Source organism: Mobula birostris, chromosome 19 (assembly GCF_030028105.1).
Source record: "Mobula birostris isolate sMobBir1 chromosome 19, sMobBir1.hap1, whole genome shotgun sequence".
Classification (NCBI taxonomy): Eukaryota; Metazoa; Chordata; class Chondrichthyes; order Myliobatiformes; family Myliobatidae; genus Mobula; species Mobula birostris.
The window spans coordinates 16,634,158-16,659,229 of NC_092388.1; the positions used below are offsets into that span (position 1 = coordinate 16,634,158).

A 25,072-nucleotide genomic window follows, 5' to 3' on the forward strand; every position below is an offset into this window, starting at 1 on the left:
ATATTTCCCCTCTCAACTTGAACTTGAGTTTTAGACTCTCATCTTGGCAAGAAAAGTGACTATTTTCTGTATAGTCTTATAAATCTCTATAATGTACCCCTCAGCCTCTCATGACATTCTAGTGAAAACAAAACACACTTATCCAATCTCTCCTTGTAACTAAATCCCTCTATTCCAGACAATATCCTGGTGAGTCTCTCTGCAATCTCTCCATCACCACCACTTCCTTCCTCTATTGTGGTGACCCAAGTTATAGTCGATGCTTCAATAGCAGTCTAGCCATGTTTTGTACAGCTGCAATATAGATTAGATTAGATTATGAGGACACACAGTCCTCTTTTATTGTCATTTAGTAATTCATGTTCCTCCAGTATGATATCACAGAAACACAAGACAAACCAAGACTGAAAAACTGACAAAAACCACATAATTATAACATATAGTTACAACAGTGCAAAGCAATACTGTAACTTGATAAAGAACAGGCCATGGGCACGGTAAAAAAAAAAGTCTCAGTCTCTCAGAAGTCCCATCATCTCACGCAGACGGTAGAAGGAAGAAAAACTCTCCCTGCCATGAACCTCCAGCGCCGCAGACTTGCCGATGCAGCACCCTGGAATCACCCGACTACAGCCGATTCTTGAATCCGTCCGAAAACTTTGAGCCTCCGACCAGCCCTCTGACACCGAGCTTAACCTGTCTGTGCTTCTTATAATCTTGTATGCAATTAAATTTTCCTTCAGTCTATATCTCTTCCTACATATTCTTTTTTACTTGCTTTTTTACTTGGTGAGTACCTTCATCATTTTGTGTGTGCTGCTTAGATATCCAGCATTTTCTGTTTTTATTTCAGAATTCTAACATCTGCATGTCTTTACTTTATTTCCATTTTTGCAGTCTCATAGAAAACAACCAGAGTCTACCACCCACCAACATCTTCATTTCATTTTAAAAATCTTTTTATTGATATATAATCTTCTACAGCTATAAAATACAGAAGTTCAACAAATTAGTATATATATAATTAATAAAGCTAAAGAAAAAAACTTATATTTGTTAATGAAAAAAAAAATTATAAAAGAAAAAGAAGGAAAAACGAGAACCCCAACTAACTAAAAAAAACTCCACTAACTACAAAACAAAAAAAAGAGAAAAAAACAATTAGGAACCAACTCCTGGAGCAATACGTCTTACAATCATTTATATATATAAAAGAAGAAAAAGAAAACAATAACCGCCAAATCACATTTATATAACATAAAATTGGAAGGAACCAACATCTTGTAAATATCCTTGGCCAAGTCTTTAGTGCTATCTACTTTCCTGTGAAATAGTGGCCAAAATTGTATGCAGTACTCAAACTGTAGCTTATTTAATATTTTATACAGTTTTAGTGTGATCTCTCCGCTCTTGTATTCTATGATTTATCCAACAAAGGCAATGATCTCAAAGGTCTTTTAACCACCTTGTCTACTTGTCCTGCTACCTTCTGGGATTTATAGGCATGAACTACAAGAACGCTCTCCTTACAATAGTCCTTGTGATATCTTATCACTGATTGTACATTCTTTTAACGTGTTTGCCCTCCCCAAATGTAATTTTCTTGCTTGAATTCCATTTTTGAGACACTTACCTAATCTATTGATTTTTTTTGCAGCATAAGACTTCTTTTCGCATGATCTACTGTACTGCGCTACCAATTTTATTATTGTCAGAACCCACTAAGCACCACATTCGCTTTACCCTTTCTTGATTGTCAATGATGTAAGCATATAATTAACCTTAGTACCACTTTGTTGCAGTTCCAGATAAAACATACAGATCTAAATTACCACACAGTACACATACAGTATATTGTTTTAAATTCCACCAGCATTCAATACATTTGTACGCTATGTTTATCATTATAATTCCTTTACAAACACTAATGTTAGCATAGCTTAATTTACCATCATTTTGTCAATGTATTTGACCATGTTGAGGTGCCAGGATTCGTAAAAATATATCTTACGTCTTTTTCATACCAACATGACATATAAGGTCTTCATTTAAAACCTCATTGACAAGATAACTGCATAGTTTTATGTGCCATCTTTCTTGTTCGCCATGAAATTTATTCTCAGTGAAACAGAAATTATAAAGGAGCATACAATCAGTAAAATATCCAAAAAGTTCCATAATTTTCTTGAGATACTAAATACTTAAGAGGCTGCAATATCCACCATGATATCCAAAGTGTGCTGTTTATCTTGGACCACATTAGTAGTATATGTTAAAGGGTAGCTATATGAGTAGGGCCTAGCAAATGAAGTCTAACACTGGGAAGCCGACATCTTCCTCAAACTATCCTGATGATGCATCTCAGCCCCAAATAGTCAACTGTTTATTCCTCTACATAGATGCTGCCTGACTTGCTGATTTCTTCCAGAATTCTGCGTGTTTTGATCGAACTGTTACTAACCATAAGTCCTGTCACCAGTCCTCTCACAGAGCTACACTTGATCCCCCGTGTCGAAATCCTCCTGAATGGCGCACAATGAGCTTTCCCCTTCCACAGATTTCTCTCCCATAGCCACCCACCCTCATCCTACGTGCCAAGTTGCTATATCTTCTTCAAGCTTTCTGTAATGTCAACGTATGCAAACAAAATTTCTTTCACAATTTATAGGATATTCAGCCGCGCTCAATGACTTGGCCCTTGTGTATTCCAGAATTTTCCAATAGAGGGCCCCCAAACAGTATTTTTGTTGGTCCTCCAAGCAACACCCTGTTAATATAATGAAACAGACTACGTGGAGCTTGTAGAGCAGCACTGTCAGCAATGCAGAACTTCCACAGTATGATAGTAGAATATGAGACCGACAATTGCTCAAGGAGCAAAGCGTTCCCCCATATTCCAAGCACGTGCAAGTTGTGGGCATGCTATATCGGTGTCAGAAGCATGGCGACACTTGCAGGCTACCCACAGCACATCTCAGACTGTTCTGGTCATTGACGCAAACAATGCATATCACTGTATGCTTTGATGTTTTGATGTTCACATGACAATTAAAGATAATCTTTATCATTAGCTTCTAACCTAATGAACTGATGTAATATGAAAGTCCAAGACTTGTAAAGGAGTATCACTACTTTCCTTAATTTTATGTGTTCATTTAAATTGGATTTGATCAATCATTAGATAATCAAGAATAACATACTACAACTGAAATTGATCTATTATTAACAACTCCTACTTAATTCAGGAAAGCAGGGCATTCTTCATGTGCACTGTACTTAATCGACGATAAACTGGTAGGTAAACAGATATACTGACAGTGGTAGAGTTTTTGACCATGATAAATTCGAAACCTCCTTCATCTACTAACCTGTAAATACAACATGCGACTTACCTGAAATAGCAGGATAAAATGCAATGGGTACACATGTAGCAGATAATGAATGTACTAGATTAATCATGTGTCTGTGCATCCTTCTAAGAACTAGATGTCTTTGCCTGGAGGAAGAGATTAACCAGGATGTCATCTGCAATGGAGGACTTTACTTTGAAGGAGAGATTATCTCCTGGTTTATTCTCACTGGAACATAACGGGCTAAGGAGTGACCTTATAGAAATTGACATGCTGTGATAGTCAGTTTCTATTTTTGTCCCAGTACAGGGGAAACTACAACTAGGGGGCACAGGTTAAAGGTGAAAGGGAAAGCATTTAAAGGCAATCTGAGGGGTAACTTTTTAACCCAGATGGTGGTGGGCATTCAAAATGATTGGCCAATGGGGTTCGTGGAGGCACTGCGATGTTTAGAAGGAACTCAGATAGCTACTTGGATAGGAAAAGAGTGAACAGGTATAGGCCAAATCCAATAGCGTAGGTAGGCATCATAATCAGCATGGAGAAGGTGAGCTGTGAGAACCTGTTTACATTCTGTACATTTCTAGATTCTAAATTACTTCTGGAATTGTCTGTTTGCAGACCAATATAACTGATGTCTATCCCTCTCTGGGTTGGCAGTCCCTCATATATTTGTATCCAATGTACAGACTATTACAAAGGAAATGCAAGAGCTCTGATTTAATTGAAGTTTTCAAATTGACCCTTAAGAGTATAATGACATACTATATCAAATATCACTCAAGAATCTCACATATTGAAATAAAGTCTGCATTTGCTATAATAAATGAGAAGTGTTGGAAATACTCATTGGGTATAGCAGCATCAATGGAGAGAGATACAGAATTAAAGTTTCAAGTCAATGACTTGAAACTATAATTCTAGAAATAGTTAGAAATCAAGTATGGTTTACATTACAGAGAATGAGGAGAGGTTGGAGAGCAAGAAGGGTACTTGTTATGAGGTGAAAATGCACAAGCTAGAGAAACACGACAGGTCGGGCAACACCTATGGAGAGGAATAAACAGTCGATATTTCAGACTGAGACCCTTCATTAGGGCTGGAAAGGAACAGGGTAGAAGCCAGAATGAGAAGGTGGGGAGGGGAAGGAGTACAAGCTGGCAGGTGATAGGTGAAGCCAGGTGAGGGCAAAGGTGGGTAGATTGGGGAAGAGGAGGAATAAGAAGCTGGAAACTGATAGGTGGAAGAGGTAAAGAAAAAGAAATCTTATAGGAGAGGACAGTGGGCCATGGAAGAAAAGGAAGAAGGAGGGACACTAGAGGGAACAGACGGGCAAGTGTGGAGAAGAGGAGGGGTGAGAGGGTACCAGAATAGAGAAAGGAAGATAAAGAGAAGTAGGAAGGAAGTGGAATTACCAAATGTTAGAGAAATTAATGTTCAAGTGATGAAGTTGGAGGGTACACATATGGAATATGAGGAGGCCATGAACAGACACAATAGAATAAGCAGGGAAAATTGAATTGAAATGGGTAGCCATCAGGAGACCGTACCTTTTGCAGTGAATGGGTACCTGACAGAGTTCAGACCAAGACACTTCATTGGCTTTTGACTCAACCCTGGAACACCTGGGCAGCAAAGATGCGTATATCAAGATGATCTTTATTGACTACAGCTCAGCATTCAGTACCATCATCCACCCCAAATCTAATCAATAAGCTTCAAGACCCTGGCCTCAATAACTCTTTGTGCAACTGGATCCTCAATTTCCTCACAGACCCAGTCAGTTCAGATTGGCAACAACATCTCCTTCACAGTCTTCATCAGCATTGGTGCACCACAAGGCTGTGTGCTTAGGCCCCTGCTCTAATCACTTTATACATATAACTGTGTGGCTAAGCACAGCTCCAATACCATATGTAAGCTTGCTGATGACACCACTGTTGTTGGCCGGATCATAGCTGGTGACAAATCAGGATGTAGAAGGGAAATTCAAAATCTGGCTGAGTGGTGGCATAGCAACCTCTCACTCAATATCAGCAAGAACAGGGAGCTGATTATTGACTTCAGGAGAAGGAAACTAGAGGCCTATGAGCCAGTCCTCATCAGGAAATCTGAGGTAGAGAGAGTCAGCTACATTAAAGTCCTCGGTGTTATCATTTCAGAGTACTTATCCTGGACCCAGCATGCAAGTGCCTTTACATAGAAGGCATAATGGCACCTCTACTTCCTTAGAAATCTGCGAAGATTTGGCATGACATCTAAAACTTTGACAAACTTCTATCAGAGCATGGTGGAGAGTATATTGACTGGTTACATCATGACCTGGTATGGAAACACCAATGCCTTTGTGGATAGGCCGCATCATGGGTAAAGTCCGCCCACCATTGAGCACATCCATACAGAGTGCAGTCGCAGAAAAGTAGCATCCATCACACCAGGCTCTCTTCACGCTGTTGCTATCAGGAAGAAGATGCAGGAGCCTTAGGACTCACACCACCTGGTTCAGGAATAGTTATTACCCCTCAACCATCAGGCTCTTGAAGCAGAGGGGATAATGTCACTCAACTTCACTTGCCCAGTCACTGAACCGTTCCCACAATCTATGGACTCACTTTCCAGTGCTACTCGTCACACATCCTTGATATTTGTTGCTTATTTATTTATTATTACTTATATAGACCAAGTCCTGGAATGCAGAATTAGGCTGGAAAGCACTGATGACAAAATGATTAAACTGCTTCTTTTGTATGATATTTTTCTGTGAATTTATTTGAAACCAAATACTGTTATTGTTGTTGATTTAGTGGTAATTGGAGAAGCTTATCAAGGATGGAGTGACGCCAATAGTTTTGAGGCAATGGAAAGATAAATCCCTTTGTTTCTTTAACAAACTTAACCAATAATATCATCAGGAATTTCATTTCAACACAGTTTTGTTTCTAAAATTGCATAGAGCTTTTAAATTTCCATATAATTATAGCATGGAATAATACAAAGTACTGAGACATTGAAAATATTAACAGCTTCAGAGTTATTTAATAGACAAACTAGTGTGTTAATTTGCCAATGCAATTTGTTTAAAATGGTTAAAACCCATGTAAATGATTGAGGAATTTCATGGAACTGACTTTCAGCACAAACTGACCTTGAGAGATGGTGCTGATGAACCACAATGATGTGTTACGGGCAGCTTACAAAACTTCTAAAGAAACTTCGTCTGAACTACTCTTGCTACAACCTGCAGCTTGTAATTTCCCTTTAAGGAATGTACTTTTGAACCACCTTAATGAACTAACAATTTCACGATCTCCTGAAGGATTCAATAGACTTAAGCATGCAGGTACAGCATCTTTGAGTAGATGAAGGTACATTGCTATGGCCAAAAGAGAAGAAGGAGGGTATGACTCCGAGCGAGCAAGGTTAAGATGCCAGGGTGTGAACCTTCCTCTTTCAAGCATCTTTTTTAGATTATGAGGACACTCTGTCCTCGTTTATTGTCATTTAGAAATACATGCATTAAAAAATGATACAATGTTCCTCCAGTATGATATCACAGAAACACAGGACAGACCAAGACTAAAACTGACAAAAACCACATAATTATAACATATAGTTACAACAGTGCAAAGCAATACCGTAATTTGATAAAGAGCAGCCCATGGGCACGGTAAAAAAAAAAGTCTCAAAGTCCCGATAGCTCATCATCTCATGCAGACAGTAGAAGGGAGAAACTCTCCTTGCCATGAACCTCCAGTGCCGCAAACTTGCCGATGCAGCACCCTGGAAGCACCCGACCACAGCTAACTCTGAGTCTGTCCGAAAACTTCGAGCCTCTAGCACCGAGCACTATCTCTGCTGAGCGCTTCGACCCTACCCTGGCCGCCTGGCAATAAGCAAAGCCGAGGACTCGGGGCCTTCCCTTCCAGAGATTCTAGATCGCACAGTAGCAGCGGCAGCGAAACAGGCATTTCAGAAGTTTCACCAGATGTTCCTCCGTGCTCTCACCTCTGCCTCCATCAAATTAGGATTGTGCACAGCACCCTACTTGACAGATAACAGATATTCATCACTGGAGTGGCCACTGCATGCTGCATCGTGTCACCATCTTCTCCTCTGCTTTTGTTAGCCAATGTACAGTTGCTGGAGACCTAAAGGAAAGATTATTGTGTGGAAAGGGAATGAGGAATTGCAATGTTCTGTGTTTCATAGAGACATAGCTTACTCTGGATATGCCAGATATGTTGGCAAGACCCAAGAGCTTCTTGAAACACAAGATGGATTGGCCTGCTGATTCGGAGAAGGCAAAAAATCGGGGTCTGTGTCTCATGATAAACTCTTTGTGGTGTTCGGACACAGTCATCTTGTCGTAATCTTGTTCCTCCGACCTGGAACATATAATGACTTAGTCCTGACCATTCTACTTACCAAGAGAGTTCTCCTCCCTGATCCTGACTGTAGCTTCCATATCAGCATTTTTGCCGAAGTTAAGAAGGCACTCAAGGTACTGAGTGCCATCATCAGCAAACAAGAACCAGCCTACCCTGACGACTGTCAAATCATCATCAGAGACTTCTCTCAGATTCTTTGTAGAAATCTCTGCCAAATTATCATCAACATATTACCTGTAACACTAGGGGCTCAACACATTTGAGCACTACTATACTATGTTTAAAAATGCCTACTATTCCACGCCTAGACCACATTTCAGGAAATTTGATCACTTAGCTGTCTTCCTCCTACCTACATACAGACAGAGGCTAAAGAGCAAGGCGATAGGGATAAGGACAATACAGAGGAGTTCACGGGAGGCAGAGGAGTGGCTACAGGATTGCTTTGGATTGGTGGGCTGGGCCATGTTCAAGGACACATCAGAGGATCTGAACGAAGACACCACAGTTATCATGGACTTTATAAAAACAGTCATAGACTTGTGTGTTCACACAAAATTATTCAGAGTCTTCCCCAACTAGAAGCCCTGGATGAGCCATTAGATCTGCAATCTGGTGAGGGCCTAGTCAATGGGGATAACTTCACTCACCCCATCACTGAAATGTACCCACACTTTCAAGGACTTTTCATCTGATGTTCTTGATATTTATTGCTTGTTTATTTACTATTATTATTATTTCTTCATTTTTTTCTTTGTGTATTTGCAGTTTGGTGTCTATTGTGCATTGGTTGGTGCGGTCTTCACTAATTTTATTGTGTTTCTTGTATTTACTGTGAATACCCACTGGAAAATTAATCTCAGGGTTTTATGTGGTGACATATATGTACTTTGATACTAAAATTACTTCGAACTTTAATCTGCAAATTTTACAACGATCTTTAAAATATTGCACAAAATATGTTAACAGATGGCTTTAGAAGCTGTGGTGAGATTATGCCAATTTTCCTTTGAAGGATTTTACAATTAACAACTTTATTAAGTGTAAAAGCACTAACAGATCATGTTAAAAAGTAGTTAGAAAAAACATGTTTCAACTGTGAAATTTGTTAATAGTTCTTCTCTGATGTCTAAAATTGTTTTCAGATCTGTATTTTGACATCAATGATGAGAAGCCTGAAAATTTCACTGACCCCCTAGAATAATTTTCTTATTTGCTGACACATTTTAAGCCTACATTCCATCACTTATGCTGGGTGCTGAGGATAAGCAAGCCATGTGCAAGAAAGCAGATGAGAAACTTTTGACGGGGTAACTAAGTCCTCCACTCTTATTATTATCAACTTGTCTTTGACAGACACAAAGACATTCTGAAAATGAATCAAACCAATAAAATGATGAAAAGTATTTCCCTAAGAATATAATAAAAACAAGCATTTAACAATAAACTCAACATAAAAAAATACATAGAAGTATAAAAATGGAAGTAGAAGAAAGACTGCAGAGGCTCGAAATCTGGAGAACACACAAAATTATTTAAGAAAGTGTGTCAGGCAGCATCTGTGGAGGAAAATGGTCCATTGACATTTCAGCTCAACATCCTTCCTTATGGCTGGAAAGGAGGGAGTATATCAGTAGTAAAGGGTGGGGAGGAAGGGGGTGGGAAGGAAGAGCCAAGGGGTGATAGATGAATGCATGTGATGAGGGAAGTTAGGCAGGTAGGAGAGGGGGAGAGTGGGAATGATATAAGAGGCTGTGCAGTGATTGGTGGGGTTAAGCAAGTTCTGCAGAAGATGGAATCAGATATGAGAGGACAATGGACCATGGAACAAAGGGAAGGAAATGAGGAGGAGAAATTAAGAGAGGAATGAGTGGGCGATGGCAGACGGAGTCGATAATAATGTGGGGAAAGGAGAAGCGGTGAGGCTGGTGTGGTAAGGCGTAAAAATGGGGATAGAAGGGAGTGGTTACCAGATGTTAGGGAAATCGATGTTCATGCTGTCAGCTCAGAGGCTACCAAAGAGTACAGAACCTCTTGATAACTTCTCTCAACTATTAGACTCCACAGAGTCTAACGTAGCACGAATTGACCAAGCATACTTCCTAAGCTTAAGAATAGTTGCAAATTTGTAGTCAACTGTGGGGCTTTGTGAATAGTCCAAAGGCAAAGGTCTGCAGTGAACCATGCTGCAGACAGCTCTAAGAAAGTTTAAGATTCTTCCATTCTTGCATATGTGCGTACAAATTCCAAGTTTACTCACACTTATCTGGGTTTTGCTGTCAGTTGCAAGTTAAACTAGCAGTATTTATTGGCAAAATCTATCCCATTAAAACTGCTCAGATTTTATAATTCTAAGTACATTGGGAACGAACTTTTATGAAAAAAATATGTTCTACTGTTTTCATAGAAGGCACAATACTTAGGATTCTGCAAATAAGTTTAAATGAATATTTAAAATAAATTCCAGGAATCTCCACTCTTTGAATGACACTTGAAGTTTATGATCTGTTAATTATTCAAGATAATAATAAAGCTCCATAAAGAGGATGAAACACAAGTACAAAGTATAGCAAATGTACATTTTGGCACTGAATTTTGCAAACATAAGTAATTTGTTTAGGACTAATCCTAACTTTAATTAATTCAACATAAGTAATATCATCCTTTATATTTTCAGATTTGTGTTATATTATTTATCCATTTAGCACCTTCCCTTTGATTCATTATTAATAGGTTATGAAAGTGTTTGTATTTCTCTTTTTTCTTGCTGCTACTACCTAGGTCACGTATGAAGTGCCAGTAGTGTATACTGTTCATTTTTTGACTTGTGTCATAACTGCACCTTACTACTTGTTAATTCGTTCGTGGAAGTATTACCTTATGTGCTGTGTGTGAGTTACATGCACAGTGTTGTGCACCTTGGTTCAGTGGAATGTTGATTCATTTTGGAGGTACAAATGTATAAGGCTGAATGGCAGTAAACGTGAATTTGAACTTTTTCTGCCGTTATACATTTCTCTACCTATAACAGCTGCGTTTGAGAGCTGAGAAATATTTGTGGCAGTGCACTGCTCAATAACCTAATACACTTGAAGAGGCTTCACCTCTGCCAATTAATCAATCCAACAGAAAAGAGACAAGAGGGTCTATTCATCTGTAACTCAAAAATATAAAGCTATAACTTTGGCATTTAAAAAATTCTACGTGATTTTGACATAAACAAATGCGCGTCAAGAGTTATGTACCTTTGATAAACCAAAATATCTTACCTACCTCTTCAATATGCAACCATTACCTTCTTAATGGAACAGTGCAGGTTGCTCTGAGTTTATTAACACCATGCACTTCCAGGTTATGAGAACAGACAGCCTAAGTTATCAATACATCTTGAGAAAACGTTAGTTATGTTGAATCACAGTTTTATTTATTCAGCAGTGAGACTTATTTCATGATAATTCAGGATAAAGTGCAAAATCCATCTGTGAATTCGAGTGTATTTTCAATTGGAACAGAACAAGATTTATGCCATTGTACAGTACTTTAATAGAAATCTAACGTATATTTAATGCAGTTATCCATGTGGAACAAAATCCTTATTATAGTGTCAGTTTATAAAATGTAATGGTCAAATGAGTTGTCCAAGCCAAATAGATCTAGATAACATGCAAGCTGCAATGTGCTGCAAGGCAGTAACCCATCAAGAAAGTGAGATGATGTCAGAGTGGTTTATCAACCCCAAGCTAAGTTGCTGCCTTGGAACATGTTCCCAAGTGTGTTTTTTTTTTGTATAGCTTGTTATTTACTAACTTTACATGGAGAATCACAATCCCAAACAACATCTTGCTCAAGGGCACCTCTTGGGAATGTTTTATTTTCTCATAATCTGAGCACTTGACTTTAAATGTGTTACCTGGGAAGAGGCTTAGAGAAGGCCTAACATAATCTTAATAAAATCACACAGCTGATGGCTCTAATAGAATTGTGGGCCATACAAGAGTTTATAAAATTTTCCAGGACATTAAAAATACTGCAGTCCCAACAACACTGTATCTGATATCTTTTACTCCTAAGCAGAAAGAGACAGAAAAAAATATAAACTGCGCTAACATCCTACTGATAGATGGGGAGTGAACAGTGGGCCAGGTACATGTGTGAGTGAGGAAACCAATTTATTTACTGCAATTTTATTTCTGTTAAATAGACATTTCACACTAAATAAAAGGGAAAATTCTTCCATTCATCAAATGCCACCAAGAATGTTTAGAGCTTTTGAAGTGTAATCTCTTTTGGAAATGTAGGAAACCATTATTGCACATCAAGCCTCCACCTGAAAATAAGGTAGAAATACCATTCTGAACCTCAAACACTATTCACAATGAGCAAAAAGGCAGCAACTGTGCATCATCATTAAAACACAAGAGGTTTTGCAGATGCTAAAAATCCTGACCTATGCGTAAAAAATGTTGGAGAAATTCATCAAGTCAGGCAGTGTCCATGGAGAGCAGTATACAGTTGACGTATCAGGCCAAGACCTTGCATCTGTCCTGAATAACGGATTGGTGCAATGTAATCTGCTTCAGAAATTTGATTCCATTTACTTCATCTTCGTTACTGATCATCTCAGCATCTGGTTGATGATAAGGACAGACTAAAAGGTGTTGACATGCCAACATTTATCATGTTTACTCATGAAAATGTCAATAAAACAAAAGGAGTATTATCTTATCACCCACGAGGCATTTCATAAGTACCTTTGCTCTTTTTCTGTTTTGCGGCAGCAGTACAGTGCAGGTATAGCAAATTACAGTAACTTACAGTAATAAAAGTGTAATACCAAAGAGGATTAGCAAGGTAATGCTCAGGGGTTCATGGACTGTGTTGAAAACTGATTGCAGAGGGGAAGAAGCAGTTTCTAACCAGCTGGGTCTACTGGTTTCTGTATCTCCTTGCTGATGGTAGTAATGGAAGAGTGCAAGTCACAGGTGGTGAGGGTCCTTTATGATGAATGCCGCTTTCTTGAGGGAACCACCATTTAAAAATGTCTTCAGTAGTGGTGGAGGCTTGTGCCCATTGTAGAACTGGCTGAGTCGACAGACCTCTGAAGCTTCTCATTATCCTATAAATTGGCATTTCCATACCAGATTATGATGTAGCCAGTCAGAATGCTCTCCACATCAGAAATGTACAGCTTTAAGTTCAGTTGCCTGATGTCATCCTGCACGAGTATCCATTGCCTCCCCACAGCAGGTTAGGCTCCTTCTTTCAGTCATACTGCAACGAACAGAGGGCAAAATAGCGTGTAATGATGGTTTTACCATTGGCATTTGTCAATCGAATGAAGGTGTAGGATGAGGGAGAAATAGGTTATGAGGGCAGATTAGATATGACCATACCATCTTTTATAATCATTTTAGTTTGCCTCCTGCTGTACAGAGTGGTGATTTTCTTGTTGTGGTCGGAGAAGCATTTGCATGATACATTTAAGCTCTGGTAAAGGTTGTCATTCAGTGAGTGATGGGTGTGTGCAATGTCAAGTAGTGCTGCACTTAAGTCTAGTTCCGCTATTAGCCAAGGATGGCATCTGATGGTATCTTCACCCCAGGTTGCATTGTATAGCACAGAAATGGGTTGTTCGGCCCTTCACATCTCTGACCTTCTTGATCATCTACATTTTGTTTGCATTATGACTATATCCATCAAAGACATGACATGACTATTTAAATGACTGTCCAAATGCTCCTTAAATCTAAGAAGTTCAAAGTTCAAATGTTCAAAGTACATTTTTAATATCAAAGTGTTTATATAATATACAACTTTGAGATTCATCTCCTAACAAGCATGCGCTAATTCTTCCATCTCCTTAAATAACACATTCCAGATTTCAACCATTTTTTGCGAGTAAAACTTATTGCTTTAAAACACCTACTTTCGAACTCAAAACTATGCCCTAATACCCCTACCTTGGGATAAATTGTAAATATCGTGCCGTATCATTGCCATGACCTTGGAGCCCTTTTCCTCATTCTTGCCTCAAGCAGTGCCTCCCTTACTAGTACTGAGCTGTGCACCTGGAGGTCTTTCCAATCTGGAATGGCTGGAAACTATTGCTGCTTAAGAGTCAAGGCTTGCAGAGTTGTGTCGAGAACCTAAGTGACACCATTTGCTCTTAATTTTTCATCTCTTTAACAGACAAGTGTGGATCAAATCCCACCACAGTTTGCAGCCACAAAGATGTTCCACATTAAATCCCAAGACCTGAATGTAGTTTGCACTGGCCACCATGAGCTGGTACTGGAAACTACAGAATTATGCATTAAAACTGAGTACTCATTGAGTCATTTTATTGAAGTAGTGGAATAAAGATAAGCATGTGTCTTGGTTTAATACACAACTTGGACTGCACAGGAGTTTTCTCACTATATTCAATATAGCCACTCAAATTTTCAAGCAAACTGTTTCTGACTTTTATAAATGATTTGGACAAGGAAGTGGAAGAATGTGTTAGCAGGTTTCCAGATGACTCTGAGGTTGGAGGTATTGAGAATATTGTAGAAAGTTGTCATAGGTTATAACAGGATGTTGATAGGATGTAGAACTGTGCTGAGAAGTGGCAGAGGGGAGTTAACTTCTGAAAGGAGTGAAGTGATACCCTTCGGAAGTCAAATTTGAAGACTGAGTACAAGTTTAATGCTAGAAATTCTTAGTAGTGTGGAGGGATAGAAGGATAGTGGGGTCTTGGGGCCATGTCCATAGATTCCTCAAAGTTGCCACACAAGTTGAAATACTGTAGTAGTTAAGCAGGTATATGGAGTGTTAGCCTTCATTAGTCATAAAATTGAATTCAAGAGCCATGGAGTAATGTTGCAGCTCTATAAAACTCTGTTTAGACACACTAGGAGTATTGTGTTCAATTCTGGTCATCCCATGATAGGAAGGATGTGGAAGCTTTAGAGAGACTGCAGAGGAAATTTATCAGGATGCTACCTGTGTGGCTAGGCATAGCTCAAATAACATCTATAAATTTGCTGATGATACAACCATTGTTGGTAGAATCTCAGGTGGTGACAGGAGGACGTACAAGGAGCAAGATATGTCAACTAGTGGAGTGGTGCCGCAGCAATAACCTGGCACTCAATGTCAGTAAGATGAAAAAGCTGATTGAGGACTTCAGGAAGGGTAAGATGAAGGAACACATACCAATCCTCACAGAGGGATCAGAAGTGGAGAGAGTGAGAACTTTCTATTTTCTGGGTGTCAAGATCTTAGAGGACCTAACCTGGTCCCAGCAAATCAATGCAGTTATAAAGAAAGCAAGACAGCGACTATACTCCATTAGGAGTTTGAAGAGATTTGGCATGTCAACAAATACACTCACAAACTTCTATAGATATACTGTGGAGAGCATTCTGACAGGCTGCATCACTCTCTGGTATGGGGGGTGGGGACTGCTGCACAGGACCAAAAGAAGCTGCAGAGGGTTGTAAATCTAGTCAGCTCCATCTTGGGTACTAGCCTACAAAGTACCCAGTACATCTTCAAGGAATGGTGTCTCAGAAAGGCAGCGTCCATTATTAAGGACCTCCAGCCCCCTGGGCATGCCCTTTTCTCACTTACAGGAGCCTGAAGGCACACACTCAGCGATCAAGGAACAGCTTCTTCCCCTCTGCCATCCCATTGCTAAATGGACATTGAACCTATGAACACGACCTCACTTTTTTTAATATATATTATTTCTGATTTTTGCATGATTTTTAATCTATTCAATATATGTATACTGTAATTGATTTACTTATTTATTTATGATTATTATTTTATTTTGTTTTTTTTCTTATATATTATGTATTGCATTGAACTGCTGCTGCTAAGTTAACAAATTTCACAACACTTACCCAATTCTGATTTTGGATTAAAGAGGCTGTTTTACGAAGAGAAGTTGAGCACCCTAGGGCTATTCTTGTTGGAGTGAAAGAGGAATGGAGGTGACTTGATAGATGTTAAGTAGATGGTAAGTGGCATAAAAAAGTGGACAGCCAGAGACTTTTTCCCAGGTTGGTATAATTTTAAGGTGATTGGGGAAAGTATAGGGGTGATGTCAGAGGTAGTTTTTTTTTAATGCAAAGAGCGGTAGATGTGTGAAACACACTGCCAGAGGTGGTGAGAGAGGCAGATACATTGACAACATTTAACAGGCTCTTTAACAGGACATGGATGAATAAAATGTGGAGGACAATGGGGGACGGAAGGGTTAGATTGATCTTAGAGTAGGTTGAAGAGTGAGCACATCATTGTGGGCTGGAGGACCTGCACCATGTTGTAATGTTCTATGTTCTATGTTCATACAGCACTTGCACTGAAGCACACAGTTCGGACCTCCCCACTGATCTCCCTCTTGGTACTTACCCTTGTAAGCGGAACAAGTGCCACGCTTGTCCCTACACCTCCTTCCTCACTACTATTCAGGGCCCCAAAGTGTCCTTCCAGGTAAGGCAACACTCCACCTACGAGTCTCTTGTGGACATCTATTGTATCCGGTGCTGCAGGTGTGGCATCCTGTATATCAGTGAGACCTGACAGAGACTGGAAGACCGCTTCACCGAGCACCTACGCTTCATCCACCAGGAAAAGCAGGATCTCCCGGTGGCTACCCGTTTAAGTCCCACTTCCCATTCCCATTCTGACATGGCAGTCCATGGCCTCCTCTACTGCTGCGATGAGGCCACACTCAGTTTGAAGGAGCAACACGTTATATTCTGTCTGGGTAGCCTCCAACTTGATGGCATGAACATTGATTTCTCTAAATTCCCACAATTTCCCTCTCCTCCTTCACTATTCCTCCATTCCCATTTCCCTTTCTCACCTTATCTCCTTACCTTCCCATCACCTTCCTCTGGTGCTCCTTCCCTTCTCTTTCTTCCATGGTCTTCTACCCTCTCCTATCAGATTCCTCCTTCACCAGCCCTTTATCACTTTCACTCATCAACTTCCCAACTCTTTCTTCACTCCTCCCCCTTCCTCGGTTTCACCTATCACCTACCACCTTGTACTTCTTCCTCCCCTCTCCCCACCTTCTTGCTCTAACTTCACATTTTTATTTTCCAGTCCTGATGAAGGGTCTCAGCTCAAAGCGTCGACTGTTTACTAGTGGTGCAGTGCTAGCCAGAGTGCACGGGAGCGCGTCCGGCACGTCCTTAAGAAAAAAGCCAAAATAAACAAGCTAATTAATTAGGTGCCGCCCAGGGTGATGTGAGTATCTCAGAAACTGCTGATCACCCGGGATTTTTACGCACAACAGACTCTGGAGTTTACAAAGAATGGAGCCAAAAACAAAAAAAAATCCAGCGAGTGGATTTAATAAGATGTTTTCGCTCACAGAACAGCCACTCGCTGGATGCTTTTTTTTTGTTTTTGGCACCATTCTTTGTAAACTCCAGAGTCTGTCGTGCGTAAAAATCCCAGGAGGTCAGCAGTTTCTGAGATACTCAAATCACCCTGAGTGGCACCTAATTAATTAGCTTGTTTATTTCAGCTTTTTTCTTAAAGATGTGCCGGACATACTCCCGGGCTAGCACTGCACGACTACTAGATGCTCCCAGCCTGCTCAGTTCCTCCAGCGTTTTGTGTGTGAAGCACACAGTGTTCTATCTTAGACTTTTGTGCTCAATTCCCTGGAATGAGACTGAGCCAAATCCCATTTTGCTCAAAGATTGTGCTGTAAACTGTGTCATTGCTAGCACAATTACTGCTCATTTTGATTTTTGTTTCATTACTAGATTTTAATGTCAAAAGCTGGTTTGCGTGTTGTGACACATGTTGCTTATAGATCCAGGAAAACGGAACAACTTCATACTTGCGGCTTTTGCACAACGATGAGTGCAGGAAAGCCACGAACTTGTGATTATGACCTTTCAGGAATTCTTCGCCACCATGTTAGAATGTTAAACAGCAGCAAATAATGTTGTAGCAAGAGAGAAGGTCTGTTTTTTCCCCTATGACTTTATTGCACACGTTTACCTTTAGCCCCTGACAGTTACAAAGTAAATGCTAGAAAGTACTGTCAAGTATTGCTAAAGGGCAGTCAGAGTTCTCAAAGGACTCATCTTTAGGCAGAGTCAAAACTCTCAAGTGAAAAGACATTGCTTGCAATTTTGTATCTAATGCGTGAAGTGTTCACAGGGTTAGAGTTTTCAGTATTGCACAAGGAGAGCAGCTAATATAAACAAAGGTACTGCAAGATCGAAATAAAGACAAATGTCATGACGTACGAAGCCGAATCTGTACTCTAACTCGTCTTAACGTGTTGCAGTTGTGAGGAACCTGAGCTGTTGTTAACGCATACGAAAAAAATCACAGTGGGATTGCCCATTACTTTTATTTCCATTTATGATTGATATCTGTTTGCATTAGTCCATGTTTAAAAAAAAGCCCTCATTGTATCGTATCCATAGGAAAGATTTCCTCTCCCCACATCCTATGAGGGATCTCATAATGGCTGGATTAATACCTCAGAAGACCGTTCAGCAACATTCTGGAAATATAATTTGTTGCTGTCATATGATTTGTAGGAATCCTTGATTCTTTAATTATTAGAATCAGAATCAAGTTTATTATCACCGGCATGTGTTGCAAAATTTGTTAATTTAGCAGCAGCACAAGGCAATACATGATAATATAGAAAGAAAACATAAATATATAAATAAATTACAGTGAGTATATATATGTATATTAAATAGTTAAAAATAGAAATAATTTATATTAATAAAGTGAGGTAGCATCCAGGGGTTCAATGTCCATTTAGGAGTTGGATGGATGGCAGAAGCGAAGGAGCTGTTCCTGAATTGCTGAGTTTATTAACGGAGTTGATTTTAGTTTATTAAGAAATCCATCCATTTCAGTAAGCAATCTGATCAAAACAATGCAGCGGCATATGTATGCTTGCAGCAGGAAAATTCTGAAAGCGGGTCTTTTTTCTCTGTATCATTTAATTTTTCATTTAAAGATTAGGCAATATTCTTCACGCTAACGAGAGGCCAGCTTATGCTTCGCCTGCCCTGCATCTTGCACTCTCCAGGCTACAGCTGCACTAACCTTTTGCAAATTTAATTAAGCCAGGGGAACTCCCTGTGTAGCTGACCTGAGAAGTAGAGTGGTTTGTGAATAGTGACCAGGCCTCAGGAGGCAGCCCCTGAGAACCTGTCCACAGATTTTCCTGATGGCCTTTTGACAATTCAGGCTCTTTCAATTGATTGTAAATATCTTTGATAAACTGTGACATGCAAAGCCAATAGAAATAGATAACAGACTGTCAAAATAAATTGAAAATATTGAAACTGTTGAAAAATAAATTAAATAATATTAATTAAAAGCATTAACATTAATACAAATTTAAGCACAAACTCAACCTGACTTACCTTTTTTATTTCCAGGTTGATGCTCCCATTTAAATGTGTGGCTTTGAATGGAGGCATGTCAGAGGCACCACCCACGGGTGGCATAAACTGTAGGAGAGTGTGTGACACACACAAAACGCTGGAGGAACTCAGCAGGTCAGGCAGCATCTATGGAAATGAATGAACATTTTGGGCTGAGACCCTTCATCAGGACTGGAAAGGAAGTTCGAAGAAGTCTGACTAAGAGGGTGGGGGAAGGAGAAGAAATAGCGCAAGGTGGCGGGCGATAGGTGAAACCAGGAGGGGGGAGGGGCGAGGTCAAAAGCCCTTTATCTCTTTCACCAACCAATTTCCCAGCTCTTTTCTTCACCTCTCCCCCGCTCCTGGTTTCACCTATCACCTACAGCTTCGTATTCTCCCTCCTCTCCCCCCCCCACCTTCTTACTCTGATTCTGTCCCTCTTCATTATCCAGTCCCGAAGAAGGGTCTCGGCCCAAAACGCCAACCGTTTGCTCTTCTCCATAGATGCTGCCAGACCTGCTGAGTTCCTCCTGCATTTCAGCGTGTGTTGCGCCTGCAGATTTTCTTGTGCTTTGGAGAGTTTGCAAACTCTACCCTAGCATTGCTCAGCACCACTCAGGTGTGTCTCTGTTTTCAGTGCCATACCCCGAGGTGGAGATGCATGAGCACCTGATCTCCAGCATATTTTGTACCCCTCTAACGTAATAGGCACATGAATAAGTGGGGAACACAGTGACATACACAGTGTTTGTCTGTTCTTTCTAGCACTGTGGACTGAAGAGAAGCACAGTTAGGGCCAATATGTCAATGTTATATTTTTCTGCTCAAAAATGGGAAATAATTTACTAAGATCTGGAGAGCTCTTAACAGACTGGAAGCAGAGAGGATATTTCCTCTTGTTAGTGTATCTAGAATTGGGTGGCATTGCTTGCAATATGAGTTGCCCAGTTATAGCAGAGACAAAGCTTTTTTTTCTCCCTGGAGATCATGAATTTTTGGTATATGATATGACAGCCATTCTCTGAGACCATAATTATGTTTTCAGACATAAAGGATAACATCAAACCACTTCTTATGCAGCTCCCTATTGCATTTGAGAATCATGTCGATCTGGCATTTTGCAATGAAATTCTATGTTTTAAAATAGTGATCGATGTTCAAAGTTTAAACACAATTCATGGTGTTTATTTTTCTATTGCCAGATCAAAATCTGATACTTTTTTGGTTTTAGTGGTTGGTAATTTGCACTGAGTGCTACTTTTTGATCAATGCTCAGATTTTGCCAGGACATGCTGACAGCTCCACCAACATTTCCTTGCATAAGGACCCCTAATGTAAGTTTTGCAAGAGCTGCATGTAAGAACATGAAACCATCAAGCCTGTGGCCAGACTTTTCATCCTTTGGATCCATAAAGATTAGCAGAAAAAAGCCGAGTTGCAAGAATTCCCAAGTATTTAAAATGGGGAATCTTTCTATAGGCATGTTGCAGAAATATGTGGCAGGTCGTACGTGTTGCAGAAATGGTGTCTCATTTATTTAAATTAAGTTTATTTAAATGCTTTTAAATGTTTTAAAATATATAATCTATTTTAAAGTGTTTTAGTTTGTATTTACATTAACATTGGATATTTTATTTTTGATCTTTATTTTCTTGAATATTTCTGAGTGTTGGAGATATTTTAAAACTTTTGAAACGTTGATGAAGTTTGATGAACGAGTGAGCAACTTCTAGTTCCTGGGTGTCAACATCTTTGAGTTTCTATCCTGGGCCCAACATACTAATGCAGCTACAAAGGAGGCATAACCGTGGCTATATTTCATTAGGGGTTTGAGGAGATTTGGTTTGTCACCAAAGATATTTGCAAATTTCTACAGATGTACCATAGGGAGCATTATAACTAGCTACATCATCATCTGGTATGGTGGGGTTACTGCACTGGTTTCAAAATAAACTGCAGAGAGTTATAAGCTTAGTCAACACCATCATGGGCACTAGCCTCCATAGTATCCAGGATACCTTCAAAAAGCGATTCCTCAAAAAGGCAACATCCATTATTAAGGACCCCCATCACCGAGGACATGATGTTTTCATTGCTACGATTGCAGGTATAGGAGCCTGAAGGCACACACTCAATGACCGAGGAACAGCTTCTTCCCTTCTGCCATCTGATTTCTGAATGGGCATTGAACCCATGAACACAATCTCACGACTTTTTTGTAATTTTTATTTTCGTACGACTTATTTAACTATTGTATGTGCTTACTGTTATTCCATTATTATGTATTGCATTGTACTGGTGCAGCAAATAGAAATTTCACGACATATACCAGTGATAATAAACCTGATTCTGATTCTGATATGGTTGACAGTCTGCAAAGCCAAGGGCTCCCAATTAGGATCACATTGATATTGGCTGTCATCAATGCAACAATTTCTACTTACCATGGACTTTGAATGCAACTCATCATTCACAGTAAATTCTGCATCAATACTTCTAACATGCTCAAATGTCACAAGAACATATCAAAAAGATTAACATATGGAATGAAGAAGCATTTAACAATACATCACTGTATCATAAAAAAATGACATGTTAAAATTTGATGGGAAGCCCTCACTGTAGATGCACAGAGAAGACTTAATGCCATAGAATGATATGATTTTCACTTACGAATGTCATAGAAAGGAATTTTTTCCCTAAGGAATTTGAATCTGGAATGGCAATAATGTAAATATCACAACACATACTATGGGTGAGTGGGCACATGGCCAAGTGGTTAAGGCATTGGACTAGCGACCTGAAGGTCGTGAGTTCGAGCCCCAGCCGAGGCAACCCCCAGTCCTTGAGCAAGGCACTTAATCACACATTGCTCTGCAACGACTCTGGTGCCAAGCTGTATGGGTTCTAATGCCGTCGTGGAGAGGGGAAACTTGCAGCATGGGCAACTGCTGGTCTTCCATACAACCTTGCCCAGGCCTGCGCCCTGGAGAGTGAAGACTTGCAAGACTAATGGGTAAAGATGATGATGTTAGGACTACTAAAATTAAACTTCCCAATGTTCATTCATAGAATCATAGTGTTAAATAGGCATGACAGAAATGAATGTAAAACAATGTTCAAATGGGGTTTAGGAGTTTGAGGAAATTTGCTAAGTTACCAAACAGATTTCTGTAGATGTATGGTGGAGAGCATTCTGACTGGTTGCAGCATAATCTGTTATGGACTCTGCAATGTACTGGAATGAAAGATGTTGCAGAGGTTACAGATTCAGCCAGCTCCATCATAGGCACAGCTCTCCTCCCCATCGAGGACACCCTCAGGAGACATTGTCCACAAGAAAGTGGTATCCATCATCATTAAGGATGATCACCATGAGGGGCATGCCTTATATCTTCAGGGAAGGGGTACAGGAGCCTGAAGACCCACACTCAATGATTTAGGAACAGCATCTTCTCCTCCACCATTAGCTTTCTGAATGGTCCATGAACCCATGGCCACCACCTCATTATTCCTTACTTTGCACTATGTATTTCATGTCTTGCACTGTTCTGCTGCCGCAAAACAACACATTTCATGTCATACACCAGTCATAATCAATGATTCTGTTCCTAACAATTGCTAGCACTGCTCAGTGAAATTGGACATCTGTGAAATGACTAAATTCTTCTTTGCAATTGTTCCTTTCATCATGCATAAACCATGGAAATTAAATTAAGGAACATGTATCTTTAAGGATCAAGAATTAATTTTATTCACCAAATGCATTTAAATTTACATTTACCATAGGAATTTGCTGTAGTATGTTGGTCAGGTTATGACATGCAACAAAATAAGTACAACATTCATTAATTATAAAGAAAATATACAAGCATTTGTACATATATATATAAACTAATAAAGTTAGAAGGATGGATATGGATTAAAATATGCATAAATAAATAAATATTTACAACGTAAACTTTTAAAATGGGCTGTAGGTTTTGTTTTAAAAGCCCTATACCATTTTTCAGTGAGGAACTATTGGAAAAGGCAGTTTGCTGGGTGGGTAGTGTGTGTAATTTTTCCTGCCTGCTCCCTTTGTCCTGGACACATTTAATAGTTTTTAAAATTTGGTAAGTACATACAAGTACATGCAAGCAGGCTTTTTCCACTGAGGCTGGGTGAGATGAGAACTAAAGGTCTTGGATTAAGGGTGAAAAGTGAAATGCTTAAGGACAACATGAGGCGAAATTCTTCTCTCAGAAGTTGGTGAGAGTGTAGAATGAGCTGGCAGTGCTAGTGATGGATAATTTCAACATTTAAATAAAATTTGCATATATACATAGATGGGAGGGGTATGGTGGGTTATGGTCTGGGTGCTGGGTGATGTAATTGGGCAGAATAATAGTTCAGAACAGACTAAGTAGCGGGTCTTTTTCTGTGCTGAGGTATTCTATGATTCTATGGTACCAGGGTTAGATTTTAATGCTAAAAAAACTGAACTTTTTTTCTCATTTACTTCAAACTTATCACAAGAACCTCATAAATCAAGCTTCCCTCTGTCACATTTATTTGCTCTTCTTTATAGGAACTACTCATTTCACAGCAATAAAGCTATCTGCAAAATAAAGCAATTTGGCAGAGAAGCTGAAGACTATATTCCAATGTGAAGGTGCTGACAATGTCAAGAACATTTGGATTGGAACCTGGAATACCTATTGGACATCACTAGAATCCCAAAACCGTGCCTTTCACTGTCATCTATTATGTTCATGTTGGCTACTTTTTCAAATTAATGTATTATTTCCAGCTAAATAAGTTGAGTCGTCCATCAGACTGAGAATAGTGAGGGAATTACTGATATCTTAAAGTAATGTTAATGCTTCTTGTGTTTGAAGAACAGACAGACATTTTTTTCCACAAAAGAAAAGTCGCCTGAGACATCAGACGAATGGAAAGTATTTTGGTTTAACTGGTTATACAAATAACATTGTATAATTATATAATGCACTGGGATTTTTTACATGATAGAATTAAACTTATGATTGAAAAAGGACAATGTAATTCATCAAAGAAATGAAATGAATGGCACCTTTGTTATGCGATCTAGCAGTATTACTCACTCACTTGAGTCAAAACAAGTACAAATGCATAATGAAAATATGACTATAATTGTCTAAATTAGCTACACAATTGCTGATTAAACATTTTTTAATTGGTTACTGTATGCAAAAGACAATACCTGGAGTACGAAATGTCTACTTCTTTCTTCCCCCTCTCTTTTACTGAGGATTTTCGGTATCATTTAAAAAGAATGACTGATTGATCGCGGCCCTCACCTGAAGCCTCATGTTGCCTACTGCATATCCTGCAGCAAGTGGATATTGTTAGCCTGTGCTGCCATTTCTATTAAGCTGCCTGAACAGGTGGTGACAGATGAGGGAGCTGACAGGCAGTCCTGTCCATTGAAAATGGAAGATTCAGTTACATGTGATTTCACTGGCTGGTCATGATCTGAATTACTGCAATTGTGTCTAAGGTGACCCCTGACTCAGGCAGCAATCTTTTACAAACCATGATATTACTTAAAAAAAAGAAAAATTAACTTGTTATCCTTTCTATTAAACTTGCCAGTGTCTTTTCCACATAATAATTTGTCTGTCATTGTGAATGTTTGCTAAAAAGCATACCAAGATTCGTTTTGTGAATGTTTCTGCCCACCCTGCATTCAGCAGTATTATATTTGGTAATATTTGGTAATAATTTCCACATTGTGACCTGCCATGCTGATTAGCGAAGGTCATTGTGTACCTGTCGCCACACTGACGCCACCTAAAATTCACATTCACTTCAGGAAGTAGATCGTGTTCGCTCTTTCTCTCCATTTTTCCCTTGTGTGCTTTTCAGCAGTAAATGACAGCCAACCCAATGTGTCTGGAATGTG

The 25,072-nt window shown here is 39.4% G+C and overlaps 1 long non-coding RNA gene across 1 annotated transcript in view; it reads right to left on the minus strand.

Moving 5' to 3' along the window:
- LOC140212317 (uncharacterized) overlaps positions 1-24,493 on the minus strand; it is an 83,817-nt gene extending 59,324 nt beyond the window's left edge. Inside the window, exon 1 of the long non-coding RNA XR_011889692.1 lies at positions 24,371-24,493. This is a non-coding gene — a long non-coding RNA (uncharacterized lncRNA). The remainder of the gene's footprint in view (positions 1-24,370) is intronic.
- Positions 24,494-25,072: the final 579 nt, after the last annotated feature.